This window comes from Aegilops tauschii, chromosome 3 (assembly GCF_002575655.3).
Source record: "Aegilops tauschii subsp. strangulata cultivar AL8/78 chromosome 3, Aet v6.0, whole genome shotgun sequence".
In the NCBI taxonomy this organism is placed as follows: domain Eukaryota; kingdom Viridiplantae; phylum Streptophyta; class Magnoliopsida; order Poales; family Poaceae; genus Aegilops; species Aegilops tauschii.
The window spans coordinates 430,011,222-430,031,784 of record NC_053037.3 but is presented as its reverse complement, the minus strand read 5'-3'; positions in this window follow the sequence as shown (position 1 = coordinate 430,031,784).

Here is a 20,563-nt window from a genome sequence, read left to right as displayed (position 1 = left end):
CAGCGCCGCCGTCAGGTCGGCCACGGCGGCTAGCGGCCGGCCACAGTGGGCTCTGCCATGGACGGCGCCGCCCAAGCCACCCGCGTGCGCCAGCTGCCCCCTGGAACAGCCTGAGCTCATCCACAAGCTCGTCGGCACGCACTCGTCGCCGCCACGTCGCCCTGCAGCTACAGACAGCGGTCGCCGGCGTTCTTATCCTCGGCTGCCGCGGGAACCGACCTTCCCCGGCTATAAATGGCCCCAAACCTCGCTCGAGCATCCTCAGGCAAATCGTAGTAGTGCGCCACCTCGCTCAAGTCGTCGGAAACCATCGCCTTCCTCACCTCCGGCAGGATCGGCCGCCGCCACGCCCCGGTCCAATTCGTCGCAGCCATAGCTTTCCCCGCCCATCCAATGCCACCGTCCGACTCCCCTCGACTGTGCGGAGTCGCCCAACCTCTAAGCTTCGATCGGGAGCCACCATAGCCCCGGCCCCCAAAACCACCCGGAGTCATCTCCGCCGCGAAGCTCACCGCCGGCGGCTTCCTCCGTCCCAACCTGCCTAACGCCCAACGGGAGGACCGCCCTAGACTGGCGGATCCATCCCCGCCCTCAGGACCCCGCGGGGAGGCGCCGTTCATCGACGGCGATCGCCGGAGTCCCGCCTCCATTCGGGCAGAGGAAGAGGAGGGAGAAGAGACTAGTCAAACCTGACCAGTGGGCCCGCTGGACCCACTGTCAGTGACCCATGCGCTCGTCCACACTGGATAAGTGAAAGTGTATAGTCTCGAGTACGTATCCCCTACCCCGAAAGTGTATTCTGTACCGAAACGTTTTCTTTTTTCTGATTTTATTAAAAACAGAACTTTGACTAAACTTTGACTGGCTATATCTTTTAAAATAAAACTCCAAATGAGTTGATTCTTTTTCCTACCTCTCTCAAATTTCATCTAGTTTATTTTAAGATTTATTTCAAAAATATTTGGTACAACTTTTTGTACTATTTTTGAAATATATGTTTTTCGAATATATTTTTTCAAAATAGGAAATGGAGAGAGAAGAAAACCTTCAAAAAGTTTTGGAATGCACACTTCCTCTCCACAAACTGAAGGCAAGCATTCTGAACTCTGGCATAATATTTTCGTGTGGTGTTTGGATACGGTTACAACACCACCTTGACTTGGAGTATACGTTATTTTTATGTGACGATAAAGTCATACGCATGAGTGCATAATGGGGATGTTTTGCTGTTGGGAATGGATATGCGGGTGATGGTAAACATCCTCGTAAGCTTCTCATGCATACCGGAAGAAAGCCGGGAAAGTCGCGGTCTTGGGTAGACACGAGCTTGTCCCTAGTTCCTCGTTGAGACGAGTATGTCCGGTATGGCATGGTGAGGCTTGATGAGTGGTGAGTTTATCTGCTAATGGAAATATATTTGTCATGCTAATCATACGAAGAACACTTGGACCTCCTGAGTCGGCCGTAGGTCGAGTCTTATTCAGTAACTCCCCCTACTTGTTTCGTACCACCACTTGTCCCTGCCGCAGGTAGGGTACGGTTCAGTAAGTTGTCAACCCCGTCCTAGCACACACCATACAGAGAGGCCATGGTGGAAGATACCGGAGGCCTCCGGTAGGCATGCCACCTGGTCCGGGGGCATGGGTGTTTCCGGTTGGGACCGAGAGGGGGGCACCCCTTAGAGCGCGCGATATAAATTTGATCCCATGCTACGTCGAGGTTGTAGCCTCCCCACTTAGAGTTTTGCTTGACAGGTGTCGCGGGTGATTCCAGACACCAGTAAGTTAAGCTGGTGTGTGCAGGTCAGGCGTGTTTTCAATTAAAAGACCGTAGGCGGAATTAGCCCCGATGGACTAAATAAATCCGTTACTCGTGGGTATAGAGTACACCCTCTGTAGAGGTTAAATCTATTCGGATAGCCATGTCCATGGGAAAGGACTACAGTCTGAGATGGGTTTAGTGACGGTCTTCGGATGGAGAAACGGCTAAACTAGATCATTGATTATGACCTGTGACATATGAGGATTATGATTATTATAGTGACGGTCTTCGGATGGAGAAACGGCTAAACTAGATCATTGATTATGACCTGTGACATATGAGGATTATGATTATTATAGTGACGGTCTTCGGATGGAGAAACGGCTAAACTAGATCATTGATTATGACCTGTGACATATGAGGATTATGATTATTATTATTGTGGACTAACCATTTACATTATTTGAATTATTGAGTATCCCTGGGACGGTTCTACCTCCTGGATACTCACTGCGATTATTCTCTTATAAGCCCTTTATGTGGTGTCGCATAGACGCCCGACTGTGGCATGCTTGTTATTTCTTTCATATTATAAGCCCTTTATGTGGTGTCGCATAGACGCCCGACTGTGGCATGCTTGCTATTTTCTTTATATTATAAGCCCTTTATGTGGTGTCGCATAGACGCCCGACTGTGGCATGCTTGCTATTTTCTTTATATTATAAGCCCTTTACGTGGTGTCGCATAGACGCCCGACTGTGGCATGGTTGTTATTTCTTTTATCTACAAGCCCTTTATGTGGTGTCGCTCGGACGCCCGACTGAGTCATGATTTATCTTTTATCCTTTCGAGGCGTCGCTTCAGACAATCGATCAATGCATTCTATTTCTACCCCCGTATTGCATATTCATATTTTACCCGCATGCGTGCATCATGGATTTCGTTTATTTCGTGACTGACATTATGATCGTAGAATCTTTCGGAGCATGATTATCCACTATTATATTATACCCGTGTTCATAATGTTTGCGAGTACATTCAAATTACTCACTGGCTTGTCCCTGGCTATTGTCTTGGCCAGATTTCTTGCTTGGAGAGGAGCGTTGTGATGACAGCCCCGGAACCTACGCAATCGTGATAGCAGCCTCGCGAAGATAGGAGTTATCCTGGTCAGTTGTTCTTGTGGGAAATGGAGTCCCATAGACGCAGATGAACCATAAACCGCTTCCGCCATCAACCACTAGAAACCTTTTGTTGTACTCATAGGCCACAATGGTCTTGTACTACATATTTTGTGCTTTGCTTGGAATTTCTGTATCAAGTTGGTGCCTCATCAGCTAACAGTAATCCTGGGGCTGGTGAGCACAAAGGCCATTTTCTGGAAAATTAATATCCCAAAAAACCGGTCGTGACAACTCCAAAAGATATGAGTGGAGAACACTCAGTAGTCAAATAATTAACTAGCCATGGGAGGATTCTTTTTCATTCAATAATTCAGATACAATGATTTTATTCAAAAATCAAGTAAAATTGAAAATACGCTCCAAGCAAAACACATATCATGTGACGAATACAAATATAGCTCCGAGTAAGGTATACCGATAGTTTTGAAGACGAAAGAGGGGATGCCTTCCGGGGCATCCCCAAGCTTAGGTACTTGAGTATTCCTTGAATATTGCCTTGGGGTGCCTTGGGCATCCCCAAGCTTAGGGTCTTTCCACTCCTTATTCTCCTCATATCGATATCTCACCCAAAACATGAAAACTTCAATCACACAAAACTTAACCAAACTTCGTGAGATAGGTTAGTATGATAAAGAGCAAACCATTCACTTTGGTACTGTCAAAGACAAGGTTCATAATTGTTCTCACACAATGCCTACTGTACCATATCATTTCTACAATTTATATTGAGAAATATGAGTCATAGAAATTAGAAAACAAGCAAACTATGCAATGAAAACAGAATCTGTCAGAAATAGAACAGTCTGCAATGATCTGAACATAAACCATACTTCTGCTACTCCAAAAATTATGAAATAAATTGGTGGACGTGAGTAATTTTTCTATTAATCTTCTGCAAAAAGAATCAACTAAAAATTGCTCTTCTGTAAAAAATGACAGCTAATCTCGTGAGCGCAAAGTTTCTGTTTTTTACAGCAAGATCACATTGACTTTCTCCCAAGTCTTCCCAAAGGTCTTACTTGGCACTTTATTGAAAAAAAAGCTATAAAACATGATTACTTCAGTAGCTTAATCATGTAAACACACAAAAACATTAATGGTAAATATTGGGTTGTCTCCCAACAAGCACTTTTCTTTAATGCCTTTTAGCTAGGCATGATGATTTCAATGATGCTCACATAATAGACAAGAATTGAAACACAAAGAGAGCATTTTGAAGAATATGACTAGCACATTTAAATCTAACTCACTTCCTATGCCTAGGGATTTTTTGAGCACACAACTTATAGGAACAAGAATCAACTAGCATAGGAAGGCAAAACAAGTATAACTTCAAGACTTTAAGCACATAGAGAGGAAACTTGATATTATTGCAACTCCTACAAGCATGTATTCCTCCCTCATAATAATTTTCAGTAGCATCATGGATAGCAACTTTGTTCTCATACTCAATTGTAACCTCTTCCGAAATAGTGGAATCATTACTAGCTAAAGTTGACACTCTTCCAAATCCACTTTCATAAATATCACACTAAGATTCAACACCCTCCAAAATAGTGGGATCACTAATTCCTAAAGTTGACACTCTTCCAAACCCACTTTAAATGATAGTATTATTCATACTCCAAAGGATATAAGTGAAGTTCATGGAGCATTCTACAATTAATATAGACAAACCAAGCTCAAAGTGTATAAGTGAAGCGCATGAAGCATTCTATAAAACCATACTCAAAAGATTTAAGTGAAGCACAAAGAGCAATTCTATAAGATCATTCTCAAAAGATATAAGTGAAGCACATGAAGTATTCTATAAATCAATGAAGGGATATCTCATGCTAGCATGGTTCTTGAAGGAAGAACAAAAACACAAAGGACACAAATCATGTGAACAAAACAAAAACCGAGGTATACCGATAATTGTTGAAGAAGAAAGATGGGATGCCAACCGGGGCATCCCCAAGCTTAGATGCTTGAGTATCCTTTGAAATATTTATTTGGTTTGCCTTGGGCATCCCCAAGCTTGAACTCTTGCTTCTCTTTATTCTTCTCACATCGGTAACTCCTCGTTCTTCGAACACTTCATCCACAAAAACTTAACAAAAACTTTGTGAGATCCGTTAGTATAACAAAGCAAATCACTACTATAAGTACTGTTGCAAACCAATTCATATTTTATTTTTGCATTATAGCTACTGTAATATAACTTTTACATGGCCTAATCCACTGATAGGAATCGATAGTTTCATCAAAACAAGCAAGCAATGCATCAAAAACAGAATCTGTCTTAAACAGGACAGTCTGTAGTAATCTGGAAGTTTAGAAAACTTCTGTAACTCCTAAAATTATGAACTAAATTTCACAATTTGAAAATTTTGTACAGAAGTAATGTGAAAAAAGTTGCAGACCCATTTGACTTTCCAGTTAAAAATGTAAAATCACGCACTACAGCCAAAGTTTCTGTTTTTGTTCTGCACATAGTAAACAAGCAATCTAATCATCCTAAAACCAAAGCTTGGCACATTATTTTTATAATACAATGAATATATACAAAGGGAATAATTATTTACAGAGAAACTTCCATGAAAAATTCTACATTGTTTCCGTGAGCATGAACACGAGTGCTCAAGGTCGACCCTCACTTCTTCAATGCATAACTTTCCAATCACTTCTCTTTTTTGAAAAACTTTTTAGGCATGAGAGGTAAGTAATAATTTTTTTTGTATTTTCATTCTTTTAAAAAAATTGTATGTTTCACCCACAACTAGACAGAAACAAAAAGGAAAAACAAAATCTACTTAGTGAAGAAAGCAAACAAGCACACACGAGAATATCAACCCCACGCTATTGCTCCCCGGCAACGGCGCCAGAAAAGAGCTTGATAATCCCCAAGTGCAGGGAATCATCGTAGCAATTTCCAAAGGTGGAAGTGATAAGTATGGAGTGTCGAACCCACAAGGAGCTAAAGGTAAGATCAATATTCTCTCAAGCCCTATCTTCCACTGATACGACTCTACGTACACCGAACGTTTGCTTCCAACTAGAAACGAGAAATAAAACTACGTTGTGGGTATGAAGAGGATAACTTTGTATGATATCGGAGAGCTAAAATATAAAAGTAGGTGCTGTTATCATAAAGTTAGAATATATTACTAAATATTATAAATAGCGAGTGTGGAATAATGGTGGATCGGTGTGCGGAATTGTCCTAGGCAATCGTTAACAAGACCGGTAATCACTATTGCAGTTTCATAAGAGGGAGAGGCATAAGCTAACATACTTTATCTACTTGGATCATATGCACTTATGATTGGAAATTTAGCAAGCATCCGCAACTACTAAAGATCATTAAGGTAAAACCCAACCATAGCATTAAAGCATCAAGTCCTCTTTATTCCCATACGCAACAATCCCTCTTACTCGGGTTTGTGTTTCACTCACTCACCAACCCACTATAAGCGAATCATGAATGTATTGCAACACCCTACAGCGGGAGTCCCTCACGCTTGCGCGACACGGAGGGCGCCATAGGACAGCACCAAAATAAAACATACAACTCATACCAATCTAGATCATCAATCAACCCAAAGACAAAAGATATCTACTCAAAACATCATAGGATGGCAACACATCATTGGATCATAATATGTGGCATAAAGCACCATGTTCGAGTAGGGATTACGTAAAAGAGATGATGATGGTGATGTTGATGAAGACGATCACCGTGGCGATGATTCCCCTCCCGATGGCACTCCGGCGCCACCGGAAGAGAGGAGGAGAGGTTCTCCCCCTTGTGCTTCCTCCTCCATGGCCTCCACCCTCTGGTTCTTGGCCTTCATGGTGATGATGGCCCCTCCGGGATACTCCTCCATGGCCACCGGTGATGATGGCCCCCTCCGGCAGGGTGCCGGAGAGGGCCTAGATTGATTTCTCGTGGCTACAGAGGCTTGCGGCGGCGGAACTTCCGATCTAGGTTTCTTTCTGGAAGTTTGGGTATATATAGAAGAGTTTTGCGTTGATTTCACGTCAGGGGGGTCTCCGGGCTGTCCACGAGGCAGGGGGCGCGCCCTAGGGAGGTGGGCGCGCCCCCCACCCTCGTGGGCAGCCCGGGACTCTTCTGGCCTGCTTCTGGTACTCCGTGGGCTTCTTCTGGTCCAAAAATGATCTCCGTCAAGTGGCACGTCAATTGGACTCCATTTAGTTTTCCTTTTCTGCGATACTCTAAAACAAGGAGAAAACAGAAACTGGCACTGGGCTCTAGGTTAATAGGTTAGTCCCAAAAATCATATAGAATATCATATAAATGCATATAAAACATCCTAGAAGGATAGTATAATAGCATGAATACTTCATAAATTATAGATACATTGGAGACGTATCAGTCATCTGTAATGCTTATGTCTATGAAGATAGAGCACATCTTTTCTTTGAATGTAACTTCAGTTGCAGGGTTTGGAATTATTTGCAAATTGATTGGAGCCATGGCTCTAATATCCAGCAGTGTATCTCCCAAGCAAGGCAAAGATTTGGACACCCATTCTTCTTTGAAGTGATGCTCACAGCTGCTTGGAATATTTGGATTCTGAGGAATGGAAGAACCTTCAGGGGGGCAAGGGCTACTTTTGCAGCATGGAGATGTAATTTGTACATGATATCCTTCTACTGTCTCATAGACTTAAGGATAATTTTAGCCATAGGCTTGTTGGTTGGGTTAACTCCCTCATGTAAAGTAAGCTTTCTTTCTAACCTAGTTTAGGGCTGTAACCTTTGAACTCCTCTGTACAGTTTACTTTGTTTGTTTCTTGCAATAAAGGACTGTGGGGGGTTTACCCTACAGTAAATATTCAAAAAAACAGAATCTGTCAAAAAAACAGAACAGTCTGTAGTAATATGGAACTTCCTATACTTATGTAACTCCAAAAATTCTGAAAAATTAGGACAATCTTGGAAATTTGTATATCAATCTTGTGTAAAACATTCAGAATTTAAATCACGCTCCGGTGAATTTAAACAATTCTGTGACTGGAAGCAAATGTTTCTGTTTTTGCACAGAATCAAGTCAACTATTATCCACACTATCCCAAAGGCTTTACTTGGCACTTTATTAATCATGTGAACACATAAAAACAGTAGGGGTAAACATTGGGTTGTCTCCCAACAAGCGCTTTTCTTTAATGCCTTTTTAGCTAGGCATGATGATTTCAATGATGTTCACATAAAAGATAAGAATTGAAACATAACGGGAGCATCATGAAGCATATGACTAGCACATTTAAGTCTAACCCACTGATACGTCTCCAACGTATCTATAATTTTTGATCGTTCCATGCTATTATATTATCTATTTTGGATGTTTTATATGCTTTAATATGCTATTTTATATGACTTTTGGGACTAACATATTAACCTAGAGCCCAGTGCCAGTTCTTGTTTTTCCCTTGTTTTAGAGTTCCGCAGAAAAGGAATATCAAACAGAGTCCAAACGGAATGAAACTTTCGCGATGATTTTTCTTGGACCAGAAGACATCCAAAGGACTTGGAGTGCACGTCAGGAAAGCCACGAGGCGGCCACAAGGTCGGAGGGTGCGCCCAGGGGGTAGGGCGCGCTCCCACCCTTGTGGGCCCCTCGTGACTCCACCGACCTATTTCTTCCGCCTATATATTCTCAAATATTCCAAAACCTACCAGGAGAGCCACGAAAACACTTTTCCACCGCCACAACCTTCTGTACCCATGAGATCCCATCTAGGGGGCTTTTCCGGCGTCTTGCCGGAGAGGGATTCGATCATGGAGGGCTTCTACATCAACACCATTGCCTCTCCGATGAAGCGTGAGTAGTTTACCTCAAACCTACGGGTCCATAGCTAGTAGCTAGATGGCTTCTTCTCTCTATTTGATTCTCAATACCATGTTCTCCTCGATGTTCTTGGAGATCTATCCACTGTAATACTCTTTTGCGGTGTGTTTGCCGAGATCCGATGAATTATGGATTTGTGATCAGCTTATCTATGAATATTATTTGAATCATGTCTGAATTCTTATATGCATGATTTGATATATTTGCAAGTCTCTTCGAACTATCGATTTGGTTTGGCCAACTAGATTGGTTTTTCTTGCAATGGGAGAAGTTCTTAGCTTTGGGTTCAATCTTGCGGTGCTCGATCCTAGTGACAGAAGGGGAACCGACACGTATAGTATTGTTGCCATCGAGGATAACAAGATGGGGTTTTCATCATATTGCTTGAGTTTATCCCACTACATCATGTCATCTTACTTAATGCGTTACTCTGTTCTTATGAACTTAATACTCTAGATGCAGGCAGGAGTCGGTCGATGTGTGGAGTAATAGTAGTAGATGCAGAATCATTTCGGTCTACTTGACATAGACGTGATGCCTATATTCATGATCATTGCCTTAGATATCATCATAAGTATGCGCTTTTCTATCAATTGCTCGGCAGTAATTTGTTCACCCACTGTAATATTTTCTATCTTGAGAGAAGCCTCTAGTGAAACCTATGGCCCCGGGGTCTATTTTCCATCATATAAGTTTCCAATCTACAATTTTAGTTTCCGTTTTACTTCCTTTGCAATCTTTTACTTTCTGTTCCATAAACCAAAAATACAAAAAAATTACTTTACCGTTTATCCATCTCTATCAGATCTCACTTTGCTAATAACCGTGAAGGGATTGACAACCCCTTTATCGCGTTGGGTGCAAGTTTGTGTTTGTTTGTGCGGGTATTCGGTGACTTGTGCGTTGTCTCCTACTGGATTGATACCTTGGTTCTCAAAACTGAGGGAAATACTTACTCTACTTTGCTGCATCACCCTTTCCTCTTCAAGGGAAAAACCAAAGCAAGCTCAAGAAGTAGCACCCACTTCCTATTCATAGGGATTTTGTGAGCAAATAATTTGTGGGATCAAGAATCAACTAGCATAGGAAGGCAAAACAAGCATAACTTCAAGATTTTCAACACATAGAGAGGAAACTTGATATTATCACAATACCTACAAGCATATGTTCCTCCCTCATCATGAATGAATTCAACAACATAGATATCACATAAAGCATTCTTTTCATAATACATACGCATAGAATTTTTAATACTCTCCACATAAGTAAATTTATTCTCATCAATAGTAGTGGGAGCAAACTCAACAAAATAACTATCATGTGAGGCATAATCCAATTGAAAATTAAAATCATGATGACAACTTTCATGGTTATAATTATTATTTATAGCATATATGTCATCACAATAATCATCATATATAGCAACTTTGTTCTCATAATCAATTGGAACCTCTTCCAAAATAGTGGATTCATCACTAAATAAAGTCATGACCTCGCCAAATCCACTTTCATAAATATAACCATCATAAATAGGAGGCATACTATCATCATGATAAATTTGCTCATCAAAACTTGGGGGACAAAAAATATCATCTTCATCAAACATAGCATCCCCAAGCTTATGGCTTTGCATGGATATTCAAAGAATTCATAGTAACAACATTGCAATCATGCTCATCATTCAAATATTTAGTGCCAAACATTTTATTGACTTCTTCGTCTAACACTTCAGCACAATTTTCCTTTCCATCATTTTCATGAAGGACATTAAAATGATGAAGCATATGAGGCAACCTCAATTCCATTGTTTTGTAGTTTTTAATAGACTAAACTAGTGATAAAACAAGAAACTAAGAGATTCAATTGCAAGATCTAAAGAGATACCTTCAAGCACTCACCTCCCCGGCAATGGCGCTAGAAAAGAGCTTGATGTCTACTATGCAACTTTATTCTTGTAGACGTTGTTGGGCCTCCAAGTGCAGAGTTTTGTAGGACAACAGCAAATTTCCCTCAAGTGGATGACCTAAGGTTTATCAATCCGTGGGAGGCGTAGGATGAAGATGGTCTCTCTCAAACAACCCTGCAACCAAATAACAAAGAGTCTCTTGTGTCCCCAACACACTCAATACAATGGTAAATTGTATAGGTGCACTAGTTCGGCGAAGAGATGGTGATACAAGTGTAATATGGATAGTAGATATAGGTTTTTGTAATCTGAAAATATAAAAACAGCAAGGTAGCAAGTAACAAAAGTGAGCAAAAACGGTATTGCAATGCTTGGAAACAAGGCCTAGGGTTCATACTTTTACTAGTGCATGTTCTCTCAACAATGATAACATAATTAAATCATATGGCAATCCCTCAACGTGCGACAAAGAGTCACTCCAAAGTTCCTATCGCGGAGAACATAAGATGAAATTGCTTGTAGGGTACGAAACCACCTCAAAGTTATTCTTTTCCATCATTCCATTGAGCTATTCCTATAAGAGTCACAAACAGCCCTAGAGTTCGTAGTAAAATAACACCATGTGACACACGTCAATCAACCCTAATGTCACCTAGATACTCCAATGTCACCATAAGTATCCGTGGGTGAATTATATGATATGGATCAAACAACTTCAGATTCATAATATTCAATCCAACATAAAGAACCTCAAAGAGTGCCCCAAGATTCCTACCGGAGAAACAAGGACAAAAATGTGCATCAACCCCTATGCATAGATTACCCCAATGTCACCTCAGGAATCCGCGAGTTGAGTGCCAAAACATACATCAAGTGAATCAATAGAACACCCCATTGTCACCACGGGTATCCCGGGCAAGACACACATCGAGTGTTCTCAAATCCATAATAGTATTCAATCTGATATATAATAGTGAAACCTCAAAGGTAAAACTCAATTCATCACAAGAAGGTAGAGGGGGAGAAACACCATATGATTCAACTATAGTAACAAAGCTCGCGGTACATCAAGATCGTGCCATATCAAGAACACGAGAGAGAGAGAGAGAGAGAGAGAGAGAGAGAGATCAAACACATAGCTACGGGTACACACCCTCAGCCCCGAGGGTGAACTACTCCCTCCTAGTCATGGAGACCGCCGGGATGACGAAGATGGCCACCAGTGATGGTTTCCCCCTATGGCAGGGTGCCAGAACGAGCTCCTGATTGGTTCTTCGTGGCTACAGAGGCTTGCGACGGCGGAACTTCCGATATACGTTTCTTTCTGGAGGTTTCTCTATTTATAGGAATTTTTGGCGTCGGTTTCACGTCAAGGGGGTTCCCGAGGGACCCACAAGCCAGGGGCACCCCCTACCCTTGTGGTTGCCTCGGGACTCTTCTGGTCCATCTCCGATGCTCCGTGGGTCTCTTCTGGTCCATAAAAAATCACCGTAATTTTTCAGCTCGTTTGGACTCTGTTTGATATTCCTTTTCTGTAAAACTCAAAAACAAGGAAAAAATAGAAACTGGCACTCGGCTCTAGGTTAATAGGTTAGTCCCAAAATAATATAAAATAGCATATTAATGCATATAAAACATCCAAAACAGATAATATAATAGCATGGAACAATCAAAAATTATAGATACATTGGAGACGTATCACATCCCCAAGCTTAGATTCTTGCCACTCCTTATTCCTTCATCCATCGTGATCTCACCCAAAAATTGAAAACTTCAACCACACAAAACTTAACAAAACCTTCGTGAGATCTGTTAGTATAAGAAGACAAATTACTACTGTAAGTACTGTTACAAACCTATTCATATTTTGTTATTGCATTATACCTACTATATTCTAACTTTACAATGGCTTATACCCCCCGATACAATCCATAGTGTCATCAAAATAAGCACACAATGCAACGAAAATAGAACCTGTCAAAAAACAGAACAGTCTGTAGAAACCTGAATTTTTTCTCATACTGATGTAACTCTAATTTTTAAAAACATTAGGACGACTTGGGCAGTTTGTATTTCAATTATGTGGAAAAAATCTGAGCAAAAACACGTTTATGTGAATTTACAAAATTCCATAACTGGACGCAAAAGTTTCTGTTTTTCCATAGAATCAATTCGACTATCATCCAACGTATCCTAAAGGCTTTACTTGGCACAAACACTAATTAAATAAAAAACACAATCATAACAGTAGCATAATTGTCTATTTATTAAAAACAAAAAAGAAACAAAAAATTAAAGGATAACTATTGGGTTGCCTCCCAACAAGCGCTTTTGTTTTATGCCCCTAGCTAGGCATAATGCATACTTTAAAGTATTGTCATCTTTGGTTTACAACTCCTTAATCACACATCCATAATTCCTAAGAGCACTAGCATGCATATTTTTAGTGATCACACTTCTAGGAAAAAGTTAAGGAATTCATTCTCGCAAGTAGGTTTCTTTATCAACTCAACGAAATTGGGGTGAACTCTAATAATTTTAAGATCTTTGTTGTTGCTACTCGAAATGGCACCTTTGGTTTTCGGGACATAAGTAAACTTGCAATTCTTACTAGGAGGAGTCTTTTCAATAGTTTTGACGAAGGAAAAAGCGGAACTTGAACTATTAAGTACTTCTTCCAACTTGTCAATCCTAGTGGGACTTTGTTCTACCCTTTCATTAATTATTGGTTCTTTCTCCTTTAACATCTTAAGGGTAATCCCTATTTTTGATCCAAAATGAGTGGTGTGGTTGTGAATCTTCTTATCCAAATTTTCAATATGCTCTATGGTAGGCATTTTCTTTTCAATAGCATCTAGTCTTTGCATAACATGTTCTAGAGTTAAAATTGTTTCATTAATAATGATAGGTGGTGATCCCACTAAATTTCCCATAGCACTGAAAGCATCCATAGGGGGACAACTTAAGAAATTCCCTCCAGTAATAGTATCAAGAATGAATCTATACCAAGTAGTAATACCCACGTAAAAATTGCGAAGAAGGATAGTAGTGGATTGCTTACGAATAGATCTATTATGAGCATCACAAATTCTCTACCAAGCATCTTTTAAATCCCCCCCCCCTTGCTTAAAATTGAGAACTTCATTTGCGGGGTACATGAAACAATAGAAGAACTAGCCATAACGATAAAGCGGGCGAGCAAACACAAAAGCAAGCACGCAAAAGGCAAACGGAAAATATTTTTCTATTTTTTCGTAAAAGCTTTTAGAAGTGGGGGAGATTTAAACGGGAGGAAAATAGAAAATAATGTAAATGCAAGGAGGTGAAAGTTTATGCGTAGGTACTTGATAGATGTTGATGATGTCTCCCCCACAACGGCGCCAGAAATTCTTCCTGCTAGTTGTGAGCTGCGTTGCGATTTCCTCGAAGAGGAGAGGACGATGCAGTACAGTAGAGATAAGTATTTCCCTCAGTTATGAAACCAAGATTATTAATCTAGTAGGAGAACCAAGGAACACTATGTAAACAACACCTGCACACAAAAAACAAATACTTGCAACCCGACGCGTAGAGGGGTTGTTAATCCCTCAACGGTTATGAGCAAGATTAAATTGTATAGTTTTTGGTAGATAGATTAAAAAATACAAAACAAAATAAATAAAAGAAAATTGCAGCAAGGTATTTTTATTTTTAATATAGGAAAAGGATAGACCCGGGGGCCAAAGTTTTCACTACAAGCTTCTCTCGAGAAAATAGCATACGGTGGCTAAACAAATTACTGTCGGGGAATTGATAGAAAAGCAAATAATTATGATGATATCCAAGGCAATGATCATACATAGGCATCACGTCCGAGATTAGTAGGTCGAAATGATTCTGCATCTACTACTATTACTCCCAGCATCGACCGCTATCCAGCATGCATCTAGTGTATTAAGTTCATGGAAAAACAGAGTAATGCTTTAAGCAAGATGAAATGATGTAGACAAGATAAACTCATGTATGAATAAACCCCATCTTGGTACCCTTAATAGCTACGATACATACGTGTCATGTCCCTTTCTGTCACTAGGATTGAGCACCGCAAGATCGAGCCCATTACAAAGCACATCTTCCCATGGCAAGATAAATCAATCTAGTTGGCCAAACCAAACCAATAAATCGGAGAAGAAATATGAAACTATATTAATCATGCATAAAAGAGTTCAGAGAAAACTCAAATAATATTCATGGATAGATCTGGTCATAAACTCACAATTCACCGGATCCCAACAAACACACTGCAAAAAGTCATTACATCAAATAGATCTCCAAGAACAACAAGGGGAACATTGTATTGAGAATCAAAAAGAGAGAACAAGCCATCTAGCAACTAACTATGCGCCTGTGCGTCTGTGGTAAACTACTCAAGCATCATCGGAGGGGCGGCAAGGATGATGAAGAACCCCTCCATGATCGTTTCCCCCTCCAACGGAGTGCCGGAAAAGGCCCCAGATGGGATATCTCGAGAATAGAGGCTTGCGGCGGTGGAGAAAGTATTTTGTGGACTCCCTTGCAGGTTTCCTGATTTTAGAGTATTTATAGAGGCGGGCTTAGGTCAAAAGGAGGTCTGTGGGCCCCACTATGCACCAGGGTGTGCCCCAGGCCCCTGGCGCGCCCTGGTGCCTAATGGGCCACTCCTTCATCTTTTCGTGCCCTCTTGAAGCTTCCAGGGTCTCTTATTGCTAGAAAAAAAATCTCCAAAAAGTTTCCTGGCATTTGGACTTCGTTTGGTACTGATATTCTGCAAAGTCAAAAACAAGCAAAAAACAACAACTAGCACTGGGCACTAAGTTAATAGGTTAGTCACAAAAAATGATATAAAGTTGCTTGTAAATGTATATAAAACATCCAAGATTGATACTAATAGCATGGAACAATCAAAAACTATAGATACGTTGGAGACGTATCAATCATCCCCAAGCTTAATTCTTGCTCGTCCTTGTGTAGGTAAATGGTGAAAAAAGAATTTTTGATGAGGAATGCTACCTATCTATTTACTTGTACACCATACCTACCGAGAATTCCCAATATCTTCCATGCTAGATAAATCATAGGCGGTTCCCAAACAAAAAATAAAGTTTATTTCCTTTCCACCATTCTTACACAATCCATGGCTAGCCGTATCCACGAGTGCCCTCCATACCATCACTTTCCAAGGAATTTATTATTAACAACATATTAAAAAAATCATTTCGGGACTGGGCATCCCTATTACCTGCCACACTCTCATGCAATGACAAGTGAATAGACACTCATCGTGAGAATAAAATGCCTAGCATGGAAAATATTGGCCACCCCCTGCCGCTTCATAAGCAGTACGGGCACACAAAACATAAATTCATTTTGAAAATTAGAGTTGGCACATAAAAATTTACTTGGAACATCATGGAAATACCGCATATAGGTAGGTATGGTGTACTCGTTTGGCACAACTTTGGTTTAAGGAGTTGGATGCACAAGCAACATTCTCGCTTAGTACAAATGAAGGCTAGCAAATAGATTGAGAAGCGACCAACCAAAAAAGAAACTATCATAAACACGCATTAAACATAACTAACATTGAATAATGCACCACAAGTAGGATATAACTTCGTTGCATAACTATTGAATTTCGTGCTTGCATAGGGAATCACAAACCTTAACACCAATATTCTTACTAAAGCATAATTACTCACCAACATGACTCACATATCACTATCTCCATATCGCAAAACTATTGCAAGGAATCAAGTTTATAATATCCAATGATCTTCATGAAAAAAATTATTATATCCCTCTTGAATATTCATCACTTTGGGGCTAAATTCATATCACGTGCAAATTACCATTACTATTATCAACTCTCAAAAAGATTTAAGTGAAGCACGAGAGCATAAATATTTCTTCAAAATTTATCATATCAATTCTCAAAATAATTTAAGTGAAGCATGAGAGCATATTTCTTCAAAATTAAATCACCACCGTGCTCAAAAAGATTTAAGTAAAGCACTAGAGCAATTACCTAGCTCAATTTTTTTAAGTGAAGCACATAGAGCAATTCTAACAAATCATAATAAACTTATGGCTCTCTGAAATAGGTGTGTCCATCAAGGATGATTGTGACAAACTAAAAAGCAAAATAAGAAAAGACTCATATAATACAAGACGCTCCAAGCAAAACTCATGATATGTGACAAATAAAAATATAGCTTCAAGTAAAATTACCGATGGTCGTTAGAAGAAAGAGGGGATGCCTTCCAGGGCATCCCCAAGCTTAGTTTCTTGTGAGTCCTTGAATATTACCTTGGGGTGCCTCGGGTATCCCCAAGCTTAGTCTCTTGCCCCTCCTTATTCCTTCATCCATTGTGATCTCACCCAGAACTTGAAAACTTTAATCACACAAAACTTAACATAATCTTCGTGAGATCTGTTAGTATAACAATACAAATCACTACTTTAAGTAATGTTGCAAACCCATTGATATTTTGTTATTGCATTATACCTAATGTATTCTAACTTTACCATGGCTTATACGCCCCGATACAATCCATAGATTCATCGAAATAAGCACACAATGCAACGAACACAGAATCTGTCAAAAATAGAACAGTCTGTAGGAACCTGAATATTGCTCATACTTTTGTAACTCTAAAGATTCTCAATAATTCAGAGGACATGGGCAATTTGTATATAAATTACGTGAAAAAATCAGTGCAAGAACATGTTTTTGCGAATTTACAAAATTCCAGAACTGGGCGCAAAAGTTTCAGTTTTTCCACAGAATCAAGTCAACTATCATCCAACATAATCCTAAAGGCTTTACTTGGCACAAACACTAATTAAAACATAAGAAGCACAATCATAACAGTAGCATAATTGTGTGTTTATTAAAAAGCAGAAAAGAAACAAAAATTTAAAGGATAACTGTTGGGTTGCCTCCCAACAAGCGCTATTTTTTTATGCCCCTAGCTAGGCATAATGCAAAATTTAAAGGACATATTTTATTTTTGTTCCATAGGTTGCCCTCATGATTGACTCATCAGGTGGCTTAATTCTAGTTCTAGGGAAGTGTTTCAACCCTTCTTTAACGGAAACTGAAATTTAATATTCCCTTCTTTCATGTCAATCACGGCACCTATTGTTCGTAAGAACGATCTACCAAGTATTACGGGGCAAGATGGATTGCAGTCAACATCAAGTACGATAAAATCAATGGGCACATGGTTCCTATTTTCAAGAATAAGAATATCATTAATTCCACCCAAAGGATTTTTAATAGTAGAATCCGCCAAGTGCAAATTGAGAGAACATTCATCTATATTGGTAAAACCTAGCACATCATATAGAGATTTTGAAATTCTGGAAACACTAGCACCCAAATCACATAAAGCATTGCACTCATAATTTTTAATCTAGACTTTAATGGTGGGTTCCCACTCATTATATAATTTTCTAGAAATTGAAATATCTAATTCTAGCTTTTCTTCTAAAGCTTTCATCATTGCTTCTACAATATGTTTAGTAAAAGCCTTATTTTGTTCATAGGCGTTGGGTGGATTTAGCATGGATTGTAACAAAGAAATACACTCAATGAAAGAGCAACTATCATAATTAAATTCTTCGTAATCCAAGAGAGTGGGTGCAGCACTAGTTAAAGTTTTTACCGATCCAATCCCAGTTTTATCAATTTTTTCAACAAGATTTTCACCCACCGAATTATGGGGACGCTGTCCGTGTCAAAACCGGCGGATCTCGGGTAGGGGGTCCCGAACTGTGCGTCTAGGGTCGATGGTAACAGGAGACAGGAGACACGATGTTTACCCAGGTTCGGGCCCTCTCTATGGAGGTAATACCCTACTTCCTGCTTGATTGATCTTGATGAATATCAGTATTACAAGAGTTGATCTACCACGAGATCGTAGTGGCTCAAACCCTAGAAGTCTAGCCTGTATGATTATGGTCGCCTCTACGGACTAAACCCTCCGGTTTATATAGACACCGGAGGGGACTAGGGTTGTACAAAGTTGGTTACAGAGAAAGGAATCTTCATATCCGAACGCCAGGCTTGCCATTCACGCCAAGGAGAGTCTCATCCGGACACGGGAGAGAGTCTTCTGTCTTGTACCTTCACGGCCTATCAGTCCGGCCCATGTCCAACAGGTCGGACGCCCGAGGACCCCTTAATCCAAGACTCCCTCAGTAGCCCCTGAACCAGGCTTCAATGACGAGGTGTCCGGTGCGTAGATTGTCTTCAGCATTGCGAGGCGGGTTCCTCCTCCGGTCACTTCAAAGTATCCTTCAAACACCGAAAATGTGTCCGGCTCTGCAAAGCAAATGCCACACATACAACCGCAGAGAGTATAATATTTCACGAGTCCAATCTGCTGACAACTTTTGTAGCGTGACATCACGTCCCTGCCCAGTCATTATTTCGGACCGTTTTTAGCCTCCCGCTCCATATTTCGAGATGCGGTTTTATTGGCACGTCTTGTCAAAGCAGAGATCGTGTCCCCTTATTGCGGGATTCTCATCAATACGGGCGTGGGTAATCCAACCTTTCCGTTGGCATGATCCATTGGAAATAGGCAGGCTTTAAGGCCTACGAGGAGACGTTTGATATTCATCGTCTTTATAAAGGGGCACAGACCCGTCTTTCTCCTCTACACCTACCTCTTCCTCAATCTTTCCAACCTTGAGTTCCAGCACCCAAGTTTCAACTTAATCGCTCTGAGCCTCCCAGCCATGTCCGGACCCAGCCCTCAAGGCCGGTGGGTGGCCTCCTCTGTCACAGAGGAGGATATCGCGAAGCTCCGGGCGGCAAGATACCTGACCGCGGAAATCCTCCACAGGCTCCCTGCTAAAGGGCAGATTATTCCTACTCCCAGATCCGGTGAGAAGGTCGTATTCATCTCCCACTTCCTCCGGGGGCTAGGGTTCGCTCTCCACCCCTTCGTTCGCGGACTCATGTTCTATTACAGGCTAGATTTTCACGATCTAGTACCGGACACCTTCCTTCACATCTCAGCATTCATTGTCACGTGTGAGGCCTTTCTCCGCATTCCCCCACACTTCGGCTTATGGCTCAAGACCTTTAATGTGAAGCCGAATGTAATCAAGGGGAAGCACGGGGAGTGTGGTGGTGCTACGGTGAGCAAGCTCACCAATGCTCCTTGGCCAAAAGGTTCTTTCATGGAAACTTCCAACCTATGGCAGCGGGAGTTGTTTTACATCACTGAACCCCGTGGTACCAAGTGGGCAGCTACACCTGCGTTCCGATCTGGCCCTCCACTACGGCTTGCATCATGGATTAACAAGGGGCTGGACTGGGGATCAATTGATGAAGTGCAGACGCTACAAAGTCGCATCCGAAGTCTCCTCGAAAAGGACACCGGCCTTATCAATGTAATCCAGGTAATGCTAGCCCGCCGGGTCCTGCCGTGCCAGCGACGGCCCCTCCGCATGTGGGAGTTCAATCTGGAAGGACCACAGACCCTTCATCACTTCTTTGGCACGACGCATAGAGGAATGTGGAAGTTATTCTTCGGGACATGAAAATAGTGGCCGGATACCACTGAAGACATCGGCCTCTACTGCAACCATCTGGATACCTCGGTACACAGCTTAGTTAAATATCCTGTAGTAATATACTGAGGAGATAATCTTCGAACAGGGCTGGATAAAGAAGGCGGAACGAATTAGGTGTTCGGCCCCCCTTCCCGAAGACTCAGCTGATCCTGTGTTAACAAGGATGCTGGCTCCAGCGCCATATCAAGTGCCGGCGAAGGAGGACAAGGAGGAGAGCAAGAAGGCCAAAGGTGGCCTCCATTCTAAACGTAC